Genomic DNA, 26,490 nt, shown 5'->3' with positions numbered 1-26,490 from the left:
AAGTTGAGTCTACATGATGCTGGAGATCCTGCTGATGTCACTCTTTACCAAACTGTTGTTGGCTGCCTCATTTATGTATGCAACACGAGGCCGGATATTCAGTTTGCAGTCTCACAGGTCAGCAGATTTATGCATAGCCCAGGGTCTAAGCATTGGTAGGATGTCAAGAGGATTTTCGACTACCTTAGTGGCACTTTACATCTTGGCTTGTTTTATCCCAAGGGGGGATCATTGCCTACAGACTTACATGCTTTTTCGGACTCAGATTGGGCTAGTTGTTTTGACACGCGAGTGTCCACAAGTGGTTTTTGTTTCATGCTTGGCAGTTCATGTATATCATGGTTGAGCAAGAAGCAACCTACTGTGGCCACTTCGAGTTGTGAGGCTGAGTACAAGGCAGTCTTCACAGCTACGGTTGAGTGTGTATGGCTCAGACGCCTTATGGCTGACTTGGGTGTTGGACAGAACACTGCCAACACTATCTACACTGACAGTCAGAGCGCATTGGCAGTTGCGAGGAACCCAGTTTTTCATGCTCGCACAAAGCACATTGAGGTGCATTACCACTATGTCAGGGAGAGGCTCTCGGCAGGAGAGATCAGCTTGGCTTATGTGCCAACACAGGACAACCTTGCAGATCTTTTTACAAAGGCATTGTCTCGTGAGAAGCTTGAAGCTTTCCGAAAAGCTTTGGGCTTACTCCCCTTTGTGGACTGATCCTGTCTTCAGGGCATGGCACTTCCCTCTACTCATGTGCCAGCTCTCGTTCACCGCATCACTCCAAGGGGGATTTGTTACCATATACATGTGGTAGTGATGTGTGTGAACATACTAGGACCGCCGGGGCATTTTTTCCCTCTTTAGGAGGTTTTTTCCCCCGTGCATTGTATATACGCCCATCACTCTAGGGCTATCTATCTTTTCCATTGCACACTAAGTAACACACTCTCTATTGTGTGCCTTGAGCTTCCTTCGTCTTCTCCAAGCTGTGTGTGTTTCTCTGCAACCCTAATTCCAACAATGACAAGGGTCTCTTTTATTTATCATTAAATAGTACAATTTTTACTTTTGTCTGTAAAAAGGTGAAAATAGGTAGAAAGTGAAAAGTACATAGGGGAGAATTCTTAAGAGGGTGAATATATCTTTTATGGTCTTCATGCTAGATAGGAGTCCCACAGGGCAAGAGATAGCCTCATGAAGGTATGGTTATTTATGGATGTACCATATCAATTTTCACAAATATATAGATGGTAGACAAAAAAATATTACAACTAGTAAAATAATAAGAAGCAGCATACTTAAGCGTAGTAAAACACACACCTAAATTCAAGTGTATATATATAATCTCTCTCTCTCTCTCTCTCTCTCTCTCTCTCTCTCTCTCTCTCTCTCTCTCACACACACACACACACACACACACACACATGCACAAAATACTTAGGCCCTAACTACAAGGAGATATTTACGTGCAAGAGTGGGCCATAATATTTGCTCCATGATTTTTATTCATCTAGCTAAATAATTAGCCAACTGAAGATTTTTATTATGGTCAACTAAGTTTCATAACTCACACACACCTATGTACAATAGAATTGAGAGAGAGAATCACCGTATTATGGTGATGTTGTGCTAGTGGGATAGCTTATAATTGCATAATTAGATAGCCAAAAAATGGCTATCAATACAAAGATGGTTCGAAGATATTGTGACTCTGACAACCATAAGCAATTTGATATGGAATTCCTTTTCCATTAAATCCTAAGTAACTAAACAACTAGAAATGTACGACCTACTTGCAGAGAGATATTATAGAAATAATCCTGATAGAAGTATGAATCTATGCATCAAACATTAAAGACAACATTTCTATTTGAGTCAAGCTTACAAGAACATAAAGGATTTGCATTTTGCAAAGGATGAAACCATTAAAAGGCATATATGGCTAGGTGTTTAATGTCTACTATCAATGAAAATAGATGCCCATACTTAGGCTTACAATTATGAACATTGTTGTGAGGTATTTCCAATACCTTTTGCCACACCGTTCAAGATTATGGTTGTACCAAGATGGGGGAAATGTTTGATGGCGTACCTCTCAAGAATTTTTTTCCCTAAAAACATGATAAAAAGAAATAAGAGAAAAAAGATTATTCTCTTAATTGAGGCTAATAATTGGGGCAAGAGATTTTGCCAAATGGGGCATAGCTAGTAGAGGTGTTGAGAAGGCATGAGTCATGAAGTTGCAATTGACATCTATTGCAGCAAGGCTACTGCAGCTTTCTAAGGGCACCACCCTGGACAAATCATTCATTGTCTGCCAATAGAAATTTGCAAAGCGGAGGACCACAGATCTTGCCAGGAATACTTCCTATGAAGGCACATAGATTTTGTGTGGGTCCCATTCAATCTCTACCATACAAGAGCAAGGTTCAATATATCATTTTAGCCATGGACTATTAGACAAAAAGGGACTGAAGCAAAAACCATGAGAAAAAATGATGCAAGGGCAAACAATGTTATACTTGTATGAATATGCATGTCTTTACAAGGTATGGCTTGCCTATCAAGATAGTAAGTGATAGGGACTCAGACTTCTTGAATGAAATGATTGAATACCTACTAAATAAGTTTATGATCATTCATAAAAATTCTACACCCTATCACTCGTAAGTCAACATACATGTTGAACATACCAGCAAGATATTTAGCTCAGTCCTCACCAAAATAGTTAGTTCAGGTAGGATAGAATGAGAAGTACAACTACATTTTGCACTATGGGCATATAAAGTTTCCTATAAGAATGTCTTGAACACTACTCCACTCAATCTAGTTTACATACTAGCTATTGAAACTTTTGTTACCTTATCTAAGAGTGACAAATGAGTTGGAATGTATAGGGCATGAATTGTTAAATAGGGTAGAAAAATTAGAACAACTAGATGAGCAAAGGTTAGCAACCATTGCACGTATCTATGCACAAAAACAAAAACAAAAAAAATTATTTGACTCTAAACTCATTACCAAAAAGCTCAAGCAAGGAAATCTAATGCTAGTATATTCCCTAAAGTAGACTATCCTAAAGTGCAAAAAGAAAGAAATGAACCATTTGATGTAAAGGATATATCACCAAGTGGACCTGTCAAGCTATCCACTTTGGATGGAGATGTAATGGCCAAATGAATTAGTGGTTGTAGGCTAAGAAATATTGTTTACCACCACATACAGTGTGAGAAGAGAGATTAAGGAATCAATAGTTTATAGAGCAAACACAAGAAGAAGATCGACTAAGAATCATGTCATGGAAGTGGTGGAATTAGGGTTGCAGAGAAATGCATAGAGGTTGGAGAAGATGAAGGAAGCTCAAGGCACACAATAGAGAGTGTGTTACTTAGTGTGTAATGGAAAGAGAGAGAGCCCTAGAGTGATGGGTGTATATACAATGCACGAGGGGAAAAACTTCCTAAAGAGGGAAAATTTGCCATGACGGTCCGTCCTAGTGTGTTCACACACGTCACTACCACATGTATATGGTAACAAATCCCCCCTGGAGTGATGCGGTGAACGAGAGCCGGCACATGATTAAAGGGATGTGTCACGCCCTGAGGACATGATCAGTCCACAAAGGGGAGTAAGCCCAAAGCTTTGCAAAAAGCTTCGAGCTTCTTACGAGACAATGCCTTTGTGAAAAGATCTGCAGGGTTATCCTGTGTTGGCACATAAGCCAAGCTGATCTCTCCTACTGAGAGCCTCTCCCTAACATAGTGGTAATGCACCTCAATGTGCTTTGTGCGAGCATGAAAAACTAGGTTCCTCGCAACTACCAATGCGCTCTAACTGTCAGTGTAGATAGTGTTGGCAGTGTCCTGTCCAACACCCAAATCAGTCATAAGGCGTCTGAGCCATATACACTCAAGTGTAGCTATGAAGACTGCCGTGTACTCAGCCTCACAACTTGAAGTGGCCACAGTAGGTTGCTTCTTGCTCAACCATGATATACATGAACTGCCAAGCATGAAATAAAAACCACTTGTGGACACTCACGTGTCAAAACAACCAGCCCAATATGAGTCCAAAAAAGCATGTAAGTCAAGCGGCAATGAACCCCCCTTGGGATAAAACAAGCCAAGATGTAAAGTGCCACTAAGGTAGTAAAAAATACTCTTGACAGCCTGCCAATGCTTAGACCCTGGGCTATGCATAAATCTACTGACCTGTGAGACTGCAAATTGAATATCTGGCCTCGTGTTGCATACATAAATGAGGCATCCAACAGCAGTTTGGTAAAGAGTGACATCAGCAGGATCACCAGCATCATGTAGACTCAACTTCAAACCTGTTTCCATAGGAGTGGCAATAGGTTTGCAATCCTCAAGTCCAAACTTACATAGCAATGTCTCTATGTAACTTTTCTGATATAAGGCAATACCACCATGACACTACTTAAACTGTATACCCAAGTAATGATGCAACTGCCCCAAATCTTTCATCTTGAAAGTAGCATTCAAATCAGCCTTAAATTCAGCAATATGTCTCTCATTTGGTCCAGTGATCAGTAAATCATCTACATAAAGAACCACAATGAGAAGTACATCACCCTCATGCTTTACATACAACATGCTTCACCCTCATGCTTTACATACAACATGCTTCTGTTAACAAGGTCTGATTGATGTACATCCCAACCAAAATGAGATGCCAATGCACATAGAAAATGCACAAGGGTCATACGACAAGTGGGAGCAAAAGTCTCTTCATAATCTATGCCTTTTTTATGTGCATAACCCTTTGCAACAAGTCAAGCCTTATGGCGATCGATCTCAACATCCGGCTTGCGTTTCAACTTGTAAACCCACTTTGTACCAATGGCCTTTTTTCCAGGAGGAAAATCACATAAATTCCATGTGTCATTTTTTATAAGTGCATCACATTCTGATTGCATTGCAGCCATCCAATTTTCTGAATTCTATGCTTCATCAAAAGACAGAGGTTCCTCAACATCATGTAAGCTAAACACAGCTAAAGCATAACAATCTGATGCATAAGATGCATGGTAAGAGCCTCAACGAGTACGACTAGACAAAGGTGCATCCAATTTACTGTCACGCAATGTATGCACCAGTCATTTTGGCATACTCTAGCGTGCTCATTTTCAGCCCTTTCCTCATTAAGTACATCATGTACATCTGGATTTGTAAACTGTAACATTTCTAGAAACCCCCATAGGCTGTACATTTGCCTCGTTGTAATTTACATTCGTATTTCCACCACTGAAAAGAGGCAACAAAGTGTCATAAATGTCCTGTGAGCTTACATTACTAACTCTAATACATGACACCAAGGGCTAAACAGAATCTTCCACAAACACTACATACCGTGAAACCAGATTACATTTTGTTTGCGGATGATACAACCTGTAACCTTTGCTTTCAGCACTATAACCCACAAAAATACATTTGACAGCCTTATCATCCAATTTTCAGCGATGTGTTTGTGGCACCAAAGCATATGCCAAACATCCAAAAACACGCATGTGCTCAATAGAAGGCTTTCTATCATGCCATGCTTTATATGGAGTAATAGATTGCAAAGCTTTCATAGGACACCTGTTTAGTCCATAAGTGGCACACATGATGGCCTCAAGCCAAAAAGAATGCAGCAAAGCTTGACTTTTGACCATACATCGTGGTATTTCCATAAGTGACCTATTTTTCCTCTCAGCTACACCATTTTGCTGAGGTGCATAAGGCACTGTACATTGGTGTTTTATCCCACGACTAGCCAAAAATGCATTAAATTCATGAGACATATAATCCCCCCCCCCCCCCCCCTCAATAAAAACGGAGGATGCCCATAGTACATTTCGATACATTTTCAGCCATAGCCAGAAATTGTTTGAAGCACATAAAAACTTCGGACTTCGGTTTAAGCGGAAATACCCATGCATGCCTGGAGTAATATGTGAAAGTCACGAAGTACGGGTAATTGCCCAAGGACTGAGTTTGCATGGGCCCACAAACATCACTATGCACAAGCTGCAACCTGCATGTGGCCCGAACTGAACCATCCCTTGTAAACTTAGAACGCTGCATTTTACCCAAAATACAGCCTTCACAAACATGTTTGACAGGTGCTTCAAGAGGCGGCAAAGAAGCAACCATATCAGATTTATGCAAACGCATGCAAACGCAGCAAAGTAGCAAAATTCAGATGACCAAAATGTGCATGCCAAAGTCTTGCATCTGAAATAGCCCTTGAATCTATAACTGTATTTGCAAAATTTTGTCCACACTTGTCATACAAAGTGAGCTTCCACGGCACAAAAGCCTAGATGCAACAATTTCATCACCAAAATTGAGATCATGAACTGTACATATGTCATCCACAAATTTGACTACAAGTCCAAGTCTAGCAAGTGCGGATACAAACAAAAGATTCTTCTTGATCCTATGTACATAAAGTGCATCAACAAGTGTGAAGAAACTGCCATTTGCAGCAATAACCACAATCTTTCCAACTCCCTGAACCGGATAAGAGGCATTGTTGGCACAAGTGACAGAATTCCCATGAGGGACACACTCGAGAGAGGTGAACAATTCACGATGTGAGGTAATGTGCTTTGTAGCACCACTATCGAAATACTACACATGTGAATCTGCAACAACTGACTAGTACCACAACCTAAGCTTACAATAAAAAAGAAAGTATTTTTAGTGCATAATTTGCTCTTTGGGAGACAAACAAATGAGCAAGAAGCCTCAAGATCAAGCACCCCTAAAAGAAATTCCCAAGACCCTTCTCATGCACTGCATGTTATTATGGATTGCATTAATTTTAGTCGCATGGTAGAGCCACTTAAGGCTATGTATAGACACACTATTTTGAATAATGTGCCGCACTATCTTGATGGTTCACTATCATCTGGGATGACTCCGACTAGGAGGGGAGGAACTCCAAATGTGGACCTAATTCAAGTCAAAATAGATAGATATGGGTAATACTTTCTACACCAAACTTTTTTAGTTTTGGATTTGAAAGCTTTCAAACTTTTGAATATATGCATACATTCAAAGAGATATATGGGACAAAAGCCAAATATGAGCCCCTAATTGTATACAAATTTGTAAATAATGGTACTTTGAAGCTTGATTTTTGTTATTTTTTAAGCCAAAATAGTGAAAAAAATGGAGCAATCCACAAAAAAATATTTACACTATTATTGAGTCACTTTTTGGTTTTTTTAGAGTGTTTGATATTTTTTGGTTATTGTTTTGCTAATTTCCTTTGACCTTAAAGAAAAAGGTTCAAAATTAATAATAAATGCCCATGAATGTGCGATGAACAAATGGACTTCAAACAACCAATCTTGAAGATACGATCAACATGGCATAAAAAGTTGGAAGCATCTGGAGCATGTTGACAGAAAGCCTAATCGGCTCCTTCAGCCACACTAGCAAAGCAAATGTAGGTAGAGCTATAGAGGTCCAAATCAGATATTTTTTACTCAAGAGTATAAAGCGCGATCTGTTAGGGATAATGGGTAGTTCTGGGCAAGTTGATGTTGGAAAACCCCTAGCTCATATAATCAAATTGGCCATTTCCAAGATCATGTGTGCCATTTCCCTTTGTGAGTGAGTGAGTGTGTGTGTGTGTGTGTGTGTGTGTGTGTGAGAGAGAGAGAGAGAGAGAGAGAGAGACAAAGAGAGAGAGAGAGAGAGAGAGAGAGAGAGAGTTCCATTGTGCCTATACTTCTCCGAGTTTATATGCACTCTTTAGGGGTAAGCTCCTAGATCATTTCCATTCTGCTTGTACACTATTAAGTTTTGGAAGGATAAAGAATAGAACAGGCAAAAGATTGTAGAAATTAGCTAGAAGAATGGCCATAAGGGATAGATCTATGGACTGTGGTTCATGACAACATTAACTCAAAAATTGATTTTTGACTCCACCAGTAGCTTTGGGGCGTATGACATAGCACTCCTATGTGTTTGAATTACCAAAATGGGACCTAAATGTTTGTTGTATTATCAAATTTGGTTGAAGGTTTAAAAAGTGTCATTCACACCAAACCCCGTAGGAGGTTCACAACTCCAAATTCACCATGAAGGGTACAATGAGTTCCAAATACTGCCAAGGACCTAGTCAAACCAAGAAATGTCACAAATGACCAAGTAGACTAGTATCACAATATTGGTCCAATATGTCAAAATGAGGATTTTATTTTTACATCAATGGGTCTTAGCAAGTGTACCAATGCCAATGATGCCACATGCCCAAAATAGACGTGGGATGACTTCATAGAGCCAAATACTAGCATTCAAAGACTTCAAGCCAGCTTTGCTAGTAAGGGGCAATTTTTGACTTCTTATTTGTTTGACTTTGCATGAATGTGCTATACAAGCATAGGGGAATGTGTGATATAAATATTGGAAAAAACTAATTTCATAGTTCAGTATAGTTGTAATGGACCTATGCATCAAATTTGGGTACAGCTATCACTGGTGGGTTCTATAGTATTACACCATGCTTAGCCCTTTCCATCAATTGTAAATCATGAAGTTTCATCAAAATCCAAGGAGATGGAATTTTTTTAGTTCCACAAGCAAAAATGGACCTAACTTCACATCCAGAGGTCCAAACTACTCAAAAATTTGCTAGAGGCCTTGTATAAGCTCCTACAACCAACTTCTAATGCCAAAGTGATATGCTATGAACATAAGTCCAATATTACGTTACTAAACAATTCTTCATAACCATGAGGCATGGATTTCACATCATCAGAGTGTTTACACTTGTATTCTATGCCCCCACACCATTTTGTTTAGGGACTTAACACCTACTTTTGGTGATCCAAATTACTATATGCTTGAAGTGCACTCCCATGGGCATATGGACATCCAAGTTGTCAAGAAAAAAGTGTATGTCAAAAGCTATAGTTTAGTATCGCGATACTAAACATACATAACATTTTTTTGGGATTCTTACTTTTTGTGCATTCCCTAATGCCTTTAGACATGCTTTGCATGTTTAAGTGAATTTTTCAGTATGAAATTTTGTGCTCAAAAGTTCCAAAACATGTCCGTTGTGGAGAAAGTCCAATTCAAAATTTGGAGTTTGACACTTGATGATTCCAGGTTCAATGTCTAGTTGGGAATAAATCCCAAAGAAGAAAAAGAAGAGTGAAAGACTTGAGAACCTCACCCCCTACCAACTGGATGAAGAAACTATCAAGTAAGCCACAACACGCTTTCTAGACAAGGATTGCTTATGGGAACACATCACAAAGGCATTCCATGGAAAAATCATAGATTACAAGGGCACTTTGGTAGAGCTGCCAATTATATAAAATGAGCTAGAAACCCAACCCAAAAAAAAGAAGTTGAGAGGATGTTCAAGAATATCGGAATGAATCATTACTTTGAGCCACCGCCTTGTGGAGTAGATATGAAGAGAGCACATGAGTTGGTGACAACCATTCACAAAAATGACATTGCCACACAGACGAACTCCAATTTTAGAGCAGATCACTGTCCGAATCACAAAGAAAATCGCAATAGAAGCCATGACATAGACTTGTCAACAACAACCTCTAAGGGACAATGATGGTGTACTAGACCCAGTTTTCAATGCAAAGTCCATTTTGGCAAGCATAAACTCCCTTCCATTGTGCCCACTCGCCTCTTTGCATGGCCCACTATTGAAAAAATACAATTGTGTTTTCTATAGGTAGATCTTGCTATTTGAAGGAGACATACCAACATCTCATAAAATTGGGTGCATGAGACAAATTTTGAGCTGAATCATGTATGGTGCAGCAGTGCATTGTCACCTTTGCCCTCGCCCTCCCCTATAGATCAACATCTCTCTCTACAGCAAGAGTATCGGCATCATTGACACCATACGTCAAATTATGCTATCATCATTTTCATGGCTCCTCAAAAATGCATTGAAGCTCCAAATTTTGGGTTTCCAAGCCCTAGTCCAGTTAGGTCTAAATCCATGGGAACATATCCTATAGCATGCAGTTAAACCTCCAGTGTGCATGGAGTTTGCATGAGCCTAAAGCTCTATATGTAAAGCTTCTTTAACAAAGAATACAAGCCTTACTTTATTGTGTCAATCTGCTCTCTCTCTCTCTCTCTCTCTCTCTCTCTCTCTCTCTCTCTCTCTCTCTCTCTCTCTCTCTCTCTCTCTCTCTCTCTCTCTCTCTCTCTCTTCACCTTCTCTGCATGTCCTCACCTGCCATGGCTTGCTCATGATGGCATCCTCCCCATACAAAGCCTTAAAAGTGGTATCACAGCCTAGTCGGTGTCTTTAGCAAGCTCAGGCAGTGTCGTTAGGCAATGGGCATCGGCATCTCAAGACGCCGTTGTTGGTGCAGTGTACAGAGCACAAGCGTAGTTGCTCAGTGCTTTTCAAATAATGCGGGGAGTTAGCCAGCGAGGGCGTTTCCTACGCCTTAGGGGTTTACCAAGCAAAGGCAACAAAGCCCTTGGAACATTAGTAGCATGCCAAAATGCTACATGAGGTGCATGCAGCCCATTGGAGGGCTTCTCAAAACGCTACAGTAGTAGCGGTCAACAAGTGGTGCTTATTAAAATGTTGCATATCTAGGCATTTTTCTCAAAGCTTTTCAAAACGTATGTGCAAAGTTGGTGGGAGGTGCAATTTTCATATGCATATCAAAATGCTGCCCTTGGAGTAGTCTTGTGTAGAGCTTGTCAACAACAGTAAAGTGAGGTGTTGGAGGTTCTTGGTTGCATGCTTTTGCTAGCATTTTAAAAAGCTGCTGCAAATTGGCCTACAAAGCTACTTGTTTAGCATGTTATGCATTTCAAAATGCACCTATTGCTACAACATGGATGATTTTTTGAGAGATGAGCATCATGCAAAACCTTATATAGTGGTTGATAAATCTTCAAAGAAGCGGCCTTCAATTAATATTGATGTTCAAGTTGATCAATTGGTCAACAACTTGGCTTTGAATGGTAATGCCAAAGAAAAGCATAGGGGCGACTTCAAAAAAATCAAAACTTATCAAGAAAGAAAGCAATGAAGACTCATCCGATGGTTTTCTTAGAGCACTCAAAACATAAAGAGTTCAAAAAATATATATTATTCCATGTTCAGTGTCCTAAATTTGTTATGTTTTGTTATGTTGTCAACACAATATTATATATTTTCTATCAAAGTTGTCAATTCATATCATGTCAAAATTATACGGGTATAGACATCACCACAAATAAGTGGTAAGACCTCCCAATTTATTGGTTTTTTTATCTACTCTCAGCCAGTAACCACTTTTCATGAGGTTATTGGGTAAACCTAAAACCCAAGGTTTGGCAATAAACCAAAAACTCCATATGTTGGTAGCTATATTTGACCTACACCCTATGTGTTTGAGGGGGGGCTCATTGTGGTACCACTAGGTTTATGGGTATACCAAAACCCTTGATTGTGAGAGAACCTAAAACTCACGGTGATGAGTACATCAAAAACTCGAAGTGTCATGAGAATGGTATGTCTACTTTGGGCTTGAGGCGGGGACTGTTTGGTTTCCAAGCCCTGGTCTAGTTAAGTCTAAACCCATGGGACCATACCCTATAACATGCAATTAAACATCTAGTGTGCATGGAGTTTGGATGAGCCTAAAGCTACATATGTAAAGCTTCTTTAACAAAGAATACAAGAGTGACTTTATTGTGTCAATCTTCTCTCTCTCTCTCTGTGTGCAGTCCCTGTCTCTCTTTGAGCGTCCTCAGCTGCAGGCGACACTGTTGGAGGTGGTTAGATGAAGGAAGTGTCAGGGCCCCCCAAAATCTATCCCCCTTTTATAATAGGATAGATGAAGTTTTGATCAAAATGCCTTCACCCCTTTTTAATCCAAGCGTTTTTAACCATTTTTATCGCATGAAGCCTTTTTGTCAAACCACTTCAGGCTTTAAGATGTTCTTGTTTCCAATGAAACCTAAGTTCAAAAAATGATTTAAGCACTTCTTAGTCAAAAGATCTATGGCTTAATCACTTCTTAGTCAAATAATGGTTTAATCCCACTATTCATGCAACACAACTTATTGGTTTTAAGAAATATACTGTTACAAATGTTATATCATTCCTAGTCAATATCATCTGTACAAGCTAGGTAGTAAAAGGTATTATCAACCATGCATTAGGCTATGAACCATCAGTCATCAAAGTAAGTGCTATTGATAAGCTAGGTTTGAGATGAAACACCCCCTTTATAACCTAAAAGGTCTAAAGTGAACAGTTTAACATGTCTAACATCAAAACAATACTGAGTAGGAAAGCCTAACAACCCCAAATCAACAGGTATTCCTTTCTAGCAAGTGGCCACCAACACGTGTTTCGAGCTAGCAAGTGGCATTATTTTCAAGAAACCTTCTTGCTAAACCACTTACAGTTTAAAGTGATTTTTGTAATCAAGAAATAGATTTTACACATGTGTCATAAGCAAGATCCTCAACCAGCTAATATCCACAAGATGTTTTGTGAACCAACCGTGGTTGGGTGATCAATATATACCAAAAACTTTACTTGACATTTTCAACTAATCCATACCGTATGATTATTAAGTCTCAAAGTCCATTAAACAATAGATTATCCAAACGTGGGGATTCAAATCATTACAAAAAAGCATTCAATAGCCCTAAGCAATAGAAACTATCACCAATTCTTACAGAGTTTAGTTATTATTAATGAATTTTAGAAACAATAATCAACATGTTATCCAAGCGATATCCTCAGGACTGAAATGTTATGTAAACATGCATCGTAAAGGCACATAAATCCGATGGATTAAGGATCTTATCAACATGTTAAGCATTGAGTTATCCCATAGGAATTATATAGTTGTAAAACCTAGGATCACAAACGCCATCTTTATCCCCAATCAACCCCATTAGTGAGATCCACTCTCACTGTTTACCAAAAGGTATACCAACCACTACCAATTAGTTTAGGCAACAGTTTAGGCCAAGCAAAACCTACATCAGAGGTAGAAATCTCCCATTTAGATTCAGTAAAACTGTATGCTAACAGCCACCAGGCATCAACTATTTACCAAGTAGGAAAGCTTAGCAGCTCCATATCAATCAACTATCCCGAGCTAGCAAGTAGCCAATATCACTTTATTCATACCAGACCATTTTGTAGCATAATTAAAGCAAAAAACCAGAACCAGTCAACATAGAGGTAGTGTCTCGAATAACCAATAGCCACAATAAAATAACATATTAATACCTATAGTTTAGGCCAAACAAAACACCTATATCTAAGGTAGATTTAAGTCAGTATAATTTGAAACAGCTAGCATGCAAGGCTAAGTGAGGGTACAAAATCCCAAAGTGATACCATCACACTTATACCAAATACTCAACCATGCCAAAGATTATTGCAAGAGAATAAAAAGTATCCAAAACCTATCTAGGTATAAGCCAAGCAAAAAACAAATCCATGGCCTCATGATTCTTTCCAACAGGTAAAGCTCCCCAAAGAATAATGACTACATAGTTGAGAAATCATTAGGCTAATCCCTACAATCTAAATATATAGATATCATTGACTTATTTCACTTGAATCCTTTCATTATAGAAAACTTCATAACCGCTTATGTCATAATAACTAATATCTAATTCTCCTAAATGATTTTCTCATTTTAAACTAATCATTTAATATGGGGAAGTACCAGGGGAGAAAAAGCTAGAATATTGGTTAAGCTGGCAGACCGACCACAGTAGGGATCCAAAGGAGGGAAAATAGGGATCCAAATGGGGGGACATCTGCAAAAGAGGAATGTGCAACAATGGGCTTAAAAGACCCTAAGGTTCAGCCCATTAAGACTTCCAAAATGCTAAGGTACCAAAATTCAAAGGTTGTGTCCAAAGGTCAAACACTAGGGAAATTGGATGCTTTGTGTGTGTCCCAAAAAGTCTTCACAAGTCCTACATAGGAAGGGGCAAGCCCTGGAAGTAGGGGATGAGAGAGAAACACACACACACACACAAGCTTCCTTTACACAAGGGAAAGAGGGACACATGTCAGCTCCCTAGCCCAGATGCCCACAAGGTGTCCTCAAATCCTATTGGATGGCCATGGAGGTGGACCAATAAGAATTAGGCTTCAATAATCTAGTTTAATTAATTTAAAAACACTTAATAAAAGAACCAATAAGACTTAAGCTCTCTAGAAGACTATTGGGCAGTCTCCCAAGGGGTCCAATGAGCATTCAGCAGCCCAATGGCTTGCCTGATTCCTATTGGCCAGGAGGCAAAGGGTTCCAATGAGAGTATAGTTGCATTTATTAATTACGTAAATCTCTCACAAAAGGGGAAAGGGGGACACATGTCAGAATACTATCACTTATGCTTCTTAATACTCATTGGCTAAGCCTCGAAAGGGCCAATAGGGTTGCAGCATGAGCAAATAGTAAGAGGGGTCGACCAAGAGAGAGAGGGGGCTGATTTTCTCAAGGCATTATCCACACACACTCACACAAACTCATGTGTGAAGCAAGAAGACTCTCTCTCTCTCTCCTTCTAAGGCTTTAATGGAAAGCTTATCACCTACTCCAAGCTTGTGAGAAGGGAGGCCTACACCAACAACTCTTGGCTTTGTGATGAAAATCCAACCAAGAGCCAAGCTTCAATGCATGCTCATCTCATCTACCATGCAATTATTAAGCTAAGCTATGCTAATATGAGTGATTATGTGAGGAGATGTACATCTTTCTCGTAAGACTGCTCCTTCTTCCTCTCAATCTACTCTCATACCCCGCTAGCTCTCACCATCTTCAAAGGTGTGTGAGGTCTTGGGTCTAAGACCGTGAGGGAATTGATGTTGTGTTTAATAAGTGTTTTGCTTAGTGCTTGAAGTTTCCATCTTCATTGCACTAGCTAGTATTGAAGGAACACAAAGAATTGTACTGTAAAATGTCTCTCTTGATGAGAGAAACCATAATACAAAGCCTTTTGGAGGGGGAACCGGCTCCATGTAAATCCGGTCCTCGACTGTTGTCAATCGCTTAATTTCTCTCTCTTTTGAAGTATTGTTCATGCTATCTAACTAGGTGTTATACTTTCTGTTGCTCTCTCCACCCAAGCACTCTTGTTATTCTTATTAGGAATCTATTCTAATGAAATGCTCACTATGTTCATGTTATTTTCCGCTACACACAAGTTACTAGGCCATTAAATGCGACATTGGTATCAGAGCACAAGGTTTCTCTTTTCTTGCTCAAGAAGGGAGGTCCTCAAGCTAGTTATAAATGGTTGGTATTAGTGATTGCATGTGACTAAGTAGAATAGGGATTTTTCAACCTTGCAATGTGCCTGCCTTCGTGCAAATAACGGGGCATCAGCGTGTCACCGAGAGCTATGGTCTTAATAGTGGAGTCCTACGGGGCTTGCCACTATTGAGCTATTAGAAGCTTGACAGGAGCCGGTGTTGTTTTGGTGTTGAACGACCCTCTCTTCTATTCCTTGCAATTAATGGTATTCGAGCCACGGGTACAGTAGCTTGAGTGCTTTTTCTAAAGGGGTAAAGAGGAGTAGCAACTAGGGCTTTAAGTGCCAAAGTACCCGTAAAAAGTTTACACCTAAAAGTTGTTAAAATGGCTGACAATAGTAAACAGAGTGAAATTAATGTTGATAACTTTGATTTTGCTAATGAGCAAGCTACTAATGACGCCCCTATGCTTGTTTCTAGGCTTCAACAAGCTATGGGCAATCCATACCTCTAAAGTGAAGTGCAACCGTAGCTTCGTGCTCATGGGATTCTCCAAGCTCCCCACCATGACAAGAGAGTACCTAGGAAGCCTCCTTGTGAGACTTCCAAAAGAGGCCTCTCTCCGATACGGGAAGAAGAAGAGGATCCATACCAAGGGCTCAAAAATTTGCTTCTTGATGATGCATCTCCTTCCCAAAGGAGAATTCCAAGAGCCTCCACCGAAGGAGCAAGAAAGAAGTGAGTATCCTGCCACCTCGGTGGAGATGGCTCCACAAAGACGACGGGCTAAACGCTCTCCATCACCTCCAAAACGGAGAAGACCATCACACACTTCTCCACACCATACTTCAAAGAGGGATGACAAAAAGCAAGAGAAGAAAAAGGCGAGAAAGAGGACACCCTCTTCTCCATCTTCTTCATCCTCTTCCTCTTATGTAAGTGATGGTGCAGACAAAGAAGATCGAGGCAAGAAACAGGTCACCCTCTTCTCCATCTTCCTCAAATTCTTCATCTTCTGAAGAAAGTGATGGTGCAACTTTTGAACCATAAAAAAGAAGAGTCCATAGGAAATCCTATGCCGCGTGGAAGAGGTCATCCAAGCTCAAGAAGTTCAAAGAGGGAGGGAAGAGCATCTCTTTCCTTACCTACGATGGCACCTTTGGTGCTACGGACAAAGTCTTGGCCTTTACTCAACAATTCAATGTGGCGTTTGGAGATGTGGGCTTCATGGAGTCCTCTAAGCTACGCCATGTAGCTATTGCACTTTCATTAGTCCGCCAGGCAATGGTGCTCTAGCCTATGGGCCAACGGTGAAGCTCCACAAACATGGAAAGCTTTAAGAGCTTCCATTATGAAGCAGTTTTTGGCCACCAATGCCAAAGACAAAGTACTCTCTGAATGGAAAAGCTTGAAGCTCTCTCCCTACGAATCCGTTCACAAATATGTAGACAAGTTTTGGGACTTACAACTCAAAGCCATTGTCTTAAAGAAGTTGGATTTTCAAGAGCAAAAGCAACACAATTTTGTGCGGGCTTAACTAAAGAAATGGTGGAGTATGTCAAAGGCCACGCACCATATCTGCAGTTATACACCATACTATGGTGGCTCCTTGAATCAATTTCCAAACAGGGGCTAAGAGAAATTCTAAGCGCACGGAAAACAAGGGTTCCAATGAGCCTAAGGGGAAGGACAATGTCCAAAAGTCTCCTAAGGGCAATTCCAACAAAGCTAAGGAGAAGGGAGTTTACAACGGCAAAAACAAACTCTCTCCTGAAGAGCTTGAGCGTTATCGCAAGGATAACCGTTGTTTCAAGTGCGGCGAGCAAGGGCATGCGTACCGTGTTTTTCCCCAAAAGAACACCCACCATGAGCCTCCTAGAGCTACCTTGGTTGAAATCCAAGAGGAGGAAACTCACCACAAAGGATCTCCTCTATGCCATGCTTGGGGAAAGGTAAGAGAACGTGATGCTTTTATTCTCTTTGACCCTGGTTCTACTCACAATTTCATATCCATAGAGTTGGCCACCAAGCTAGGCATACAAGCTTACGAGATGGGAGATGTCATACCCGTAGACGGTGCTTTCAAGGGGCAAGAAGCTTCAGTCACTCCCTTAATCGGGAAATTGAGGCTCCATGTCCAAAGCTATGTGGACAAAGAGGACTTCTTTATCTCTCCTCTCAAGCACGAGGATGTAATCCTAGGGGCACCATGGTTTGATTGCATGGCTTCCAATGTTAAATTCCCTAAAAGAAGAATCTACTTTAGGTTCAAGGAAAAAGATATATACATAGATGCCAAGCAAATGGGTAACACCATATCCATTGTACATACACAAGCTTTCAATAAGTCAATAAAGAGCTCTATTTCCGTGTACATGATTTTTGTTAAAGATTCTCAAAATGAACCTAATGTTTTAACAAAAGAAAATAAACACACTCACAAGGAATTAGAATTGTCCAATTTTCTCAAGGGGTTTCAAGATGTCTTTATTGACGACATCCCTTGTGAGCTACCTCCTAAAGAAGGCGATGATGACCATGCAATTGAACTTTTCCAGGAAGTTCACCGCCTAACAAACCTCCTTATAGAGTTTCTCGAGCTCAACAAGAGGAGATTATGCAGCAAGTGCATGAGTTAGTTGAGAAGGGCATGGTTAGGCCTAGCTCATCTCCATTTTGCTCACCCGTGTTACTAGTGCAAAAGAAAGACGGCACATATCTAATGTGTGTCGACTATAGAGCATTAAATAGGATCACTATCAAGAATAGGTTTCCCGTTCCACGGTTAGAAGACCTATTTGATAAGCTACAAGGATCGACCTACTTCAGTAGGATTGACCTAAAAGTGGCTATCATCAAATAAGGATAGTTGATCAAGACATTGTAAACACCACAATTCACACTACATTTGGTCTTTACGAATATATTGTCATGCCTTTTGGCTTGACTAATGCACCAGCCACATTCAACCGCTTGATGAAGAAGCTATTCAGGCCTCACCAAACCTTTACTGGAGTGTTCCTTGATGATATCATCATCTACTCTAATTCATTGGACGAACACAAGAAACACCTCCAGGTAATATTTCAAGTTTTAAGAGAGAATAAACTTTATGTTAACCAAAAGAAAAGTGAATTTTTCTTACAAGAGATTCAGTATTTAGGTCACATTATCTCTCAAGATGGCATCCAAATGGATCCATCAAAATAGAGGTAATAAAAGGACGGCCTAAACCAAGGAATCTTCATGAATTAAGAAGCTTTATAGGTATGTGTGCATACTATAGACGCTTCACAGAAAATTTCTCACAAATTGAAGGACCATTACATGACCTAACAAAGAAAAACGTTAAGTATACATGGTCTGCCAAGGAGAACAATGCTTTCAAAAAGCTTAAAGAAAAGATCATCTCTCAACCTGTGCTTACATTACTGGATCTCTCAATGCCATTTGAGGTCCAATGTGATGCTTGTGGTGATTGCCTTGGAGCTGTTTTGCTCCAAGAAGGGCACGCCATAGCCTATGAAATTCGAAGGCTCGACCATGTTGAGCAAGCTCTAGGCATATATGAAAAGGAACTCCTTGCAGTTCTACATGCCTTAGACTCATGGAAGTACTATTTATTGGGGACTCCTTTCATCTGCGAACAGATCACCAAAGTCTTAAGTACTTCATGACGTAGACCACGCTCTCCAACAAACAAATGAGGTGGGAAAATTTCCTTTCACAATTTCATTTTCATATTGCTCACACTGCTGGCAAGCATAATCAAGTAGCCGATGCACTCTCAAGACAACCGAGAGTGAATGCGGTTTCCATAGAAACTCACAATGATCTATCTTCTATGATAGATGAGTATGCTATTGATCCCGATTTTATAGATGTGATTTTAGCCCTTGCATTAGGGAAGATAGAGGAACCATTTGCCTTACAAGATGGTTATCTTCTCTATGGCAATAGACTATGCGTTACTAACTCACTACATGAGAAAGTAATGTATGAATCTCATGCTCCTCCTTATGTGGGGCATAGAGGGATTCATTCTACCCTAAAGGGAATTGAAACATATTTCTATTGGCCTACCATGAAAGCAAACATACAAGAGTATGTTTCTAAATGTGTGGCATGCCAAAAGATGAAGTTTGATAGAGGGAAGCAACCTGAATTGCTTCAACCTTTGCCAATCCCTAATTCAATATGGGAGAGCATATCCATGGATTTTATCTTTGGATTGCCTAAGTCTATCCATGGGAATACGGGAATATGGACGATAGTAGACAGGTTCAATAAACAAGCTCATTTTATACTTGTATCAAAGCCCATCAAATGGCAACCCTCTTCATTTCACAAATCTTCAAGTAGCATGGCTTGCCAATGTCCATAGTGTCGGATAGAGATCCTAGAATGACCAGTAATTTCTGGAAGGGTCTCTTTGAGAATTTAGTAACAAAACCCCCCTGAAGTGATGCAGTGAACAAGAGCTAGCACATGAGTAAATGGATGTGCCATGCTTCAAGCTTCTCACAAGACAATGCCTTTGTGAAAAGATCTGCAAGGTTGTCCTGTGTTGGCACATAAGCCAAGTTGATCTCTCCTGCTGAGAGCCTCTCCCTGACATAGTGGTAATGCACCTCAATGTGCTTTGTGCGAGCATGAAAAACTGGGTTCCTCACAACTACCAATGCGCTCTAACTGTCAGTGTAGATAGTGTTGGCAGTGTCCTGTCCAAAACCCAAATCAGCCATAAGGGGTCTGAGCCATACACACTCAACCGTAGCTGTGAAGACTACCCTGTACTCAGCCTCACAACTCGAAGTGGCCACATTAGGTTGCTTCTTGCTCAACCATGATATACATGAACTGCCAAGCATGAAACAAAAACCACTTGTGGACACTCGCGTGTCAAAACAACCAGCCTAATTTGAGTTCGAAAAAGCATGTAAGTCTGGCGGCAATGAACCCCCCTTGGGATAAAACAAGCCAAGATGTAAAGTGCCACTAAGGTAGCAAAAAATCCTCTTGACAGCCTGCCAATGCTTAGACCCTAGGCTATGCATAAATCTGCTGACTTGTGAGACTGCAAACTGAATATCTGGCCTTGTGTTGCATACATAAATGAGGCATCCAATAGCAGTTTGGTAAAGAGTGACATCAGCAGGATCACCAGCATCATGTAGACTCAACTTCAAACCTGTTTTCATAGGAGTGGCAATGGTTTGCAATCCTCAAATCCAAACTTACATAGCAATGTCTCTATGTAACTCTTCTGACACAAGGCAATACCACCATCACATTGCTTAAACTATATACCCAAGTAATGATACAACAGCCCCGGATCTTTTATCTTGAAAGTAGCCTTCAAATTAGCCTTAAATTCATCAATATGTCTCTCATTTGATCCAGTGGTCAGCAAATCATCTACATAAAGAACCACAATGAGAAGTACATCACCCTCATGCTTTACATACAATGTGCTTTCTGTTGGACTATTTACGAAAGCCTTGTTTGACCAAATGAGTGTCACCTTTCTCATACCAAGCACGAGGAGATTGCTTCAACCCATACAAAGCCTTGTTACATTTGCAAACTTTGTCCTCTTGTCCTTCTTGACAAAATCGCGAGGCTGCGCTACATAAACTTCCTCAAATATGTCACCATTCAAGAAAGCAGTAACAATGTTTGATTGATGTACATCCCAACCAAAATTAGCTGCCAATGCACATAGAAAACGCACAGTAGTCATACGACAAGTGGGAGCAAAAGTCTCTTCATAATCCATGCCTTTTTTTTGTGCATAACCCTTTGCACAAGTCGAGCCTTATGGCGATCTATCTCACCATCCGGCTTGTGTTTCAACTTGTAAACCCACTTCGTACCAATGGCCTTTTTGCCAGGAGGCAAATCACATAAAGTCCATGTGTCATTTTCTATAAGTGCATCATATTATGATTGCATGGCAGCCATCCAATTTTTTTAATTTTGTGCTTCACCAAAAGACAGAGGCTCCTCAACATCATGTAAGCTGGACATAGCCAAAGCATAACAATCTGATGCATAAGATGCATGCCGCGAGCTTGAACGAGTACGACTAGACAAAGGTGCATCCAATTTACTGTCATGCAATGTATGCGCTAGCCATTTTGGCATACCCTCTAGCCTGCTCATTTTCAGCCCTTTCCTCATCAAGTACATCATGTACATCTGCATCAATAATAGGCTAATCTGTAACATTTTCAGAAACCCCCATAGGCTATACATTTGCCTCATTGGAATTTACATTCGAACTTCCACCACTAAAAAGAGGCAACAAAGTTTCATAAATGTCATGTGAGCTGTCTCTAGTACACGACAGCAAGGGCTAAACAGAATCTTCCATAAACACTACATCCCGTGAAACCAGAATAAACCTATAACCTTTTCTTTCAGCACTATAACCAACAAAAATACATTTGACAGCCTTATCATCCAATTTTCTATGTTGTGTTTGTGGCACCAAAGCATATGCCAAACAACCAAAAACACGCATGTGCTCAATAGAAGGCTTTCTATCATGACATGCTTTATATGGAGTAATAGATTGCAAAGATTTCATAGGACACCTGTTTAGTACATAAGTGGCACACATGATGGCCTCAAGCCAAAAAGAATGCGGGAAAGCTTGACTTTTGACCATACATCGTGCCATTCCGTAAGTGACCTGTTTTATCCCACGACTAGCTAGAAATGCATTGAATTCATGAGACATATACTCCCCCCCCTTCGATCGGAACAGAGGGTGCCAATAATACATTTCGAGACATTTTCAGCCATAGCCAGTGATTGTTTGAAGCACATAAAAACTTCGGACTTCACTTTAAGCGGAAATACCCATGCATGCCTGGAGTAATCATCAATGAAAGTCACGAAGTACAGGTAATTGTCCAAGGACGGAGTTTGCATGGGCCCACAAACATCACTATGCACAAGCTGCAACCTGCATGTGGCCCGAACTGAACCATCCTTTGGAAACTTAGAACATTGCATCTTACCCAAAATATTGCCTTCACAAACATGTTTGACAGGTGCTTCAAGAGGCAGCAAAGAAGCAACCATATCAGATTTTTGCAAATGCAGCAAACTGGCAAAATTCAGATGACCAAAACGTGCATGCCAAAGTTTTGCATCTCAAATAGCCCTTGAATTTGCAACTACATTTTTCCACACTTGTCATACAAAGTGAGCTTATACAGCCCATGGCACAAAAGCCCAGATGCAACGATTTCATCACCAAAACTGAGATCATGAACTGTACATCTGTCATCCACAAATTTGACTACAAGTCCAAGTCTAGCAAGTGCAGATACAGACAAAAGATTCTTCTTGATCCCAGGTACATAAAGTGCATCAACAAGTGTGAAAGAACTGCCATTAACAGCAGTAAGCACAATCTTTCCAACTCCCTGAACTAGATAAGAGGCATTCTTGGTAGAAGTGACTATATTCCCATGAGGGACAGTCTCGAGAGAGGTGAACAATTCACGATGTGAGGTAATGTGCTTTGTAGCACCACTGTCGAAATACCACACATGTGAATCTACAGAAAAGGACATGCATGCATCATGGACAGCAGGATTCTAAGTGCACTCTACACTAAAAGCCCATTCTGCATCAACATCAGTATTACAGTCTCCTTTTACAGAAGACTCAACAATGGTTGCATTTGTAGTGGAACCAGCATTTACAGTGGAACCACCCTCTTTCTTCTTAGCCTCTTTTGCCTTCAACTTAGGACACTGCTTGATCAAGTGACCATTAGCTTTACAATAATGGCAACGCATCTTCTTTTTGCCCTTATCACCAGAATTGCCAGACGAAGTGCTGCCAGCAGAAGCATTGGGAACAGAAGTTTTGCCACTCGCAGTAGAACCATAAGAAGTGGCTGCATTGCTGTTACCACCCTTTCTTTGAGAAGCAATAAAAGCATGTTCAACTGCACATTGTCTAGTCCTGTTTTTTCTGGAAAGTCTCTTGCAACAACAATGTGCATAATGCATCAAACTTGACAACTTCAGGATTTCCTTGGGTCATAAGTCTCCAAGTACTAGCAAAAGTCTGGTAAGGCGTCAAGTCTGCACAAAGGGAATTGTCAAAAATGACTTCACCTGTAGAAATAAGTTGCTCATTGATATCCTTGACACCAGCAAGAAAAGTGTCCATATCATCTTCCTCATGCGTAATCTTCGACTCCAGCTCTTTACGCAACAAAGCAATTTTAGCCTCATTGCGGCTTGCATAAAGACCTGCTAGAATATCCCAAGCGTGTTTTGTAGATTTTGCTGAACGAATGTGAGGAACAATGGTGCACTTCACAGAAAACGCAATCAATGCATGAGCCTGCGCATCCTTTACATCCCAATGAGATTGTTCTGCCATAGGCAAAACAACTCTAATAGCAGCAATCCTTGCAGCAAGACCTGCAACATCCTCAACATCGCCTACATCCTCAGAACCAGGACGTACATCAATGCCCTGCACAATATTCCAGACGCCCTTTGACACAAGAACATGTTGCATCATGTAAGCCCACATAGGGTAATTGTCCCCATCCAACCTGTCCTCAACAACAAACATTTTGAACACATATGTGTCTTTGTCAGCCATGTAAATGTTGCACCTGATATGAAAACTGCCAGAAAAGAGGAGAAACGGAGCGAGAATAACACATGCTATATAGCACAAATCGTAGAAGGCTGTAAGGCACCTGTTATGCAAAAAACGGCACTAACAAAAATTTTGCACAAAATGACGAAATTGCCTTTGCAGACCTGCCTGTAGTGGAAACAGAGGTCGAAATGAGCCTGAATCAGAAATATGAGCAGACTAAGGTATTTGTCGACCTGCGAACGCTCGCCAAACTTCATTGAAATCGGAGAAAGTGAGCAGGCGTGTGCTAGAGCAACTGGCGACTAAGCCCCGGGAGGACTCAACCTGCTCTAATATATCTGCACATGGCATGGGGTGATAGAGAGTGACATAGAAATATTTGCAACACCTCTTGCCCTTCGTGCCATTCACAACACGTGCAAGCTCCCTCCACACCTTTGCTTTACATTCCAGAGGGGGCATCTATTTTAGATACCCTCTAATAAACCACCTAAAATATCTATCTACTCCCTCCGTTTACACAATTCAACACAAAGCTGATCATAAATAGTGTTTGTGTACGCTTTTTCTCTTTTTGTATTTTGGACCATTTTTTGTGTTTATGTGATAGTCCTTTACTAGTCCCACTGAGAGTGCACGGTTTGACCCATGCTGCCAAAGAGGCCTATGCGGCAATTTTGACCCATGCTGCCAAAGAGGCCTATGCGGCAATTTTGCCCCATGCCTACACACTCATGAAGGTGCTGCTGCTAGATGACCCTCACTCCTTCAATTGTTCCTACTGCAACAATGTATACAGGTACGAACTCTACACTGCCCCTCTAGGTGCACAACACTTGGCTGTTCTTCCCCTTCAACCGATGGTACATCTACTTCCACGAGCAAATTCTGGCTATGCTATTGGGTGACAGTCTTGACTTTGCACTACCTTTTGGAACTACAACCATCCAAATGGAGCCTCAGTCCCCTAGCTCATCTCCATCTGCTCTTTTGCCACCCATCTAGTGTTGAAACTCTTACCCTCAACTTTGAAGTTGACATCAATCTCCAGCCCCGTCCGCAGCTACAAGAAAATGACAAGTGCCCTTATCTGGGATGCCTCTGACCATGCCCCCTTCTTTAATTGGCCCTACTGGCAAGACGACCCCCCCCCCCGGACGGCTTAGGCTTTGGCACCATCAAGTGGCAGCCCCACAACACCATCCACAACTGAGTCGACAATAAATAAGCCATTGGCCATGGAAGCATATGGGCGCTCTCTTTGCGTCTGGCCATGATCCCGATATCTTCTGCTCCCACCATGCCAAACTCGATTGCTTCTAAGAGCTCTGGAAAATCCTCCTTGACCATGAAGACTTCGACAATGAAGATTACCAAAACGCAAAATTCTCTTCTACAACAAAGATGTTGAGCTTGCTAGAGTGAGGGCAAGTGATGTTAGCAGCACCACTTTGCTTGGCTATGTGTAAGAAGAGGTGGATATGCCATGGATGGGTGCAGTTCAGAGAAGATGAGCTTTGCACCAACAACGTTGGGGGCCAATGACATGGTCTGTATAGTAGGCGAGTCGATCGAGTGGACTATAGAGAGGGATCTAGAGGTGAGTGAGGCATCACCATTCTTGCATGACCATTTGATGTTGACAATGCTCTACAATGAAACAATGATTAGGCTAGCTGTATACCTAAATTTCCCGTCAGCCAATGCAACTACCAATACCAAGTGCAAAGAGTACGTGACTCCGATAAGTTACACACATTTCACATTTGTGGGTGATGATTCGCAAGTAGTAGGGACGATACAATGAGACTTGACATAGGTGAGAGATTAGTAGACCTCAATTTGACAAAAGAGAGTAGCATAATGGTCACTTTGGTGCCTAGGCTCCCCAAATTATTGATCTTTCCGACTAGAGGAAACACAATCCTTCTTAGTGTCTTTGTTGAATACTCAATCTCATACCAAATATGGGATGCAATGAGTGCTCGTCTTTAAGCTAAAATGTGCAAGATTTTTACTAGCTCATCATCAAACTCAACATGTGATATAATATGATTGCAAGTGAGCATACATTCAACTTGCAAATATAACTACAGCTAAAAACTAGCAATAGCATACTCTAAGATTTCCATCGAATATAACACATGCTGGTTAAAAAAAAGTAAAAGCCTTTGGTGCTAGTTCAAGGCTTTTGAAGTGAGTAAGGCCCTAGTTCTAACTTTGTTGAAGTATGTCCATCAAAAGGTCTAGAATGTCTTTGCAGAGTGTTGCATTTCTTAGACTTTTTAATATCTCTCATTTGCTTTTAGTGTTAGTATTTTATAATGTCCTTAGCTCATCCATTGTCTGGGGTGGCTCCCCTGTCAGTCATTGTATCTATGATCCCTTGAAGAAGTCATGGCTCGTCCACGAGCATCGTAGGAATCTGTAGTTTTTTGGTTATGCTAATATAATCTACTCACCATTGTGAGTAGATTATATTAGCATCACCATCGTAGGAATCTGTAGTTTTTTGGTTATGCTAATATAATCTACTCACCATTGTGAGTTTTGCCCAAAAAAAAAGCATTTCATAATGTCATAAACTCTTTCCTCTGCTCTTTGATT

At 40.7% G+C, this 26,490-nt stretch overlaps 1 pseudogene; it reads left to right on the top strand.

Moving 5' to 3' along the window:
* Window positions 1-24,232: 24,232 nt before the first annotated feature.
* On the top strand, window positions 24,233-25,878 carry LOC147424617 (polyphenol oxidase, chloroplastic-like; annotated as a pseudogene).
* Window positions 25,879-26,490: the final 612 nt, after the last annotated feature.

Source organism: Adiantum capillus-veneris, chromosome 25 (assembly GCF_014529385.1).
Source record: "Adiantum capillus-veneris isolate H3 chromosome 25, ASM1452938v2, whole genome shotgun sequence".
Taxonomy (NCBI): domain Eukaryota; kingdom Viridiplantae; phylum Streptophyta; class Polypodiopsida; order Polypodiales; family Pteridaceae; genus Adiantum; species Adiantum capillus-veneris.
This window is presented reverse-complemented; position numbering and strand designations above follow the sequence as displayed.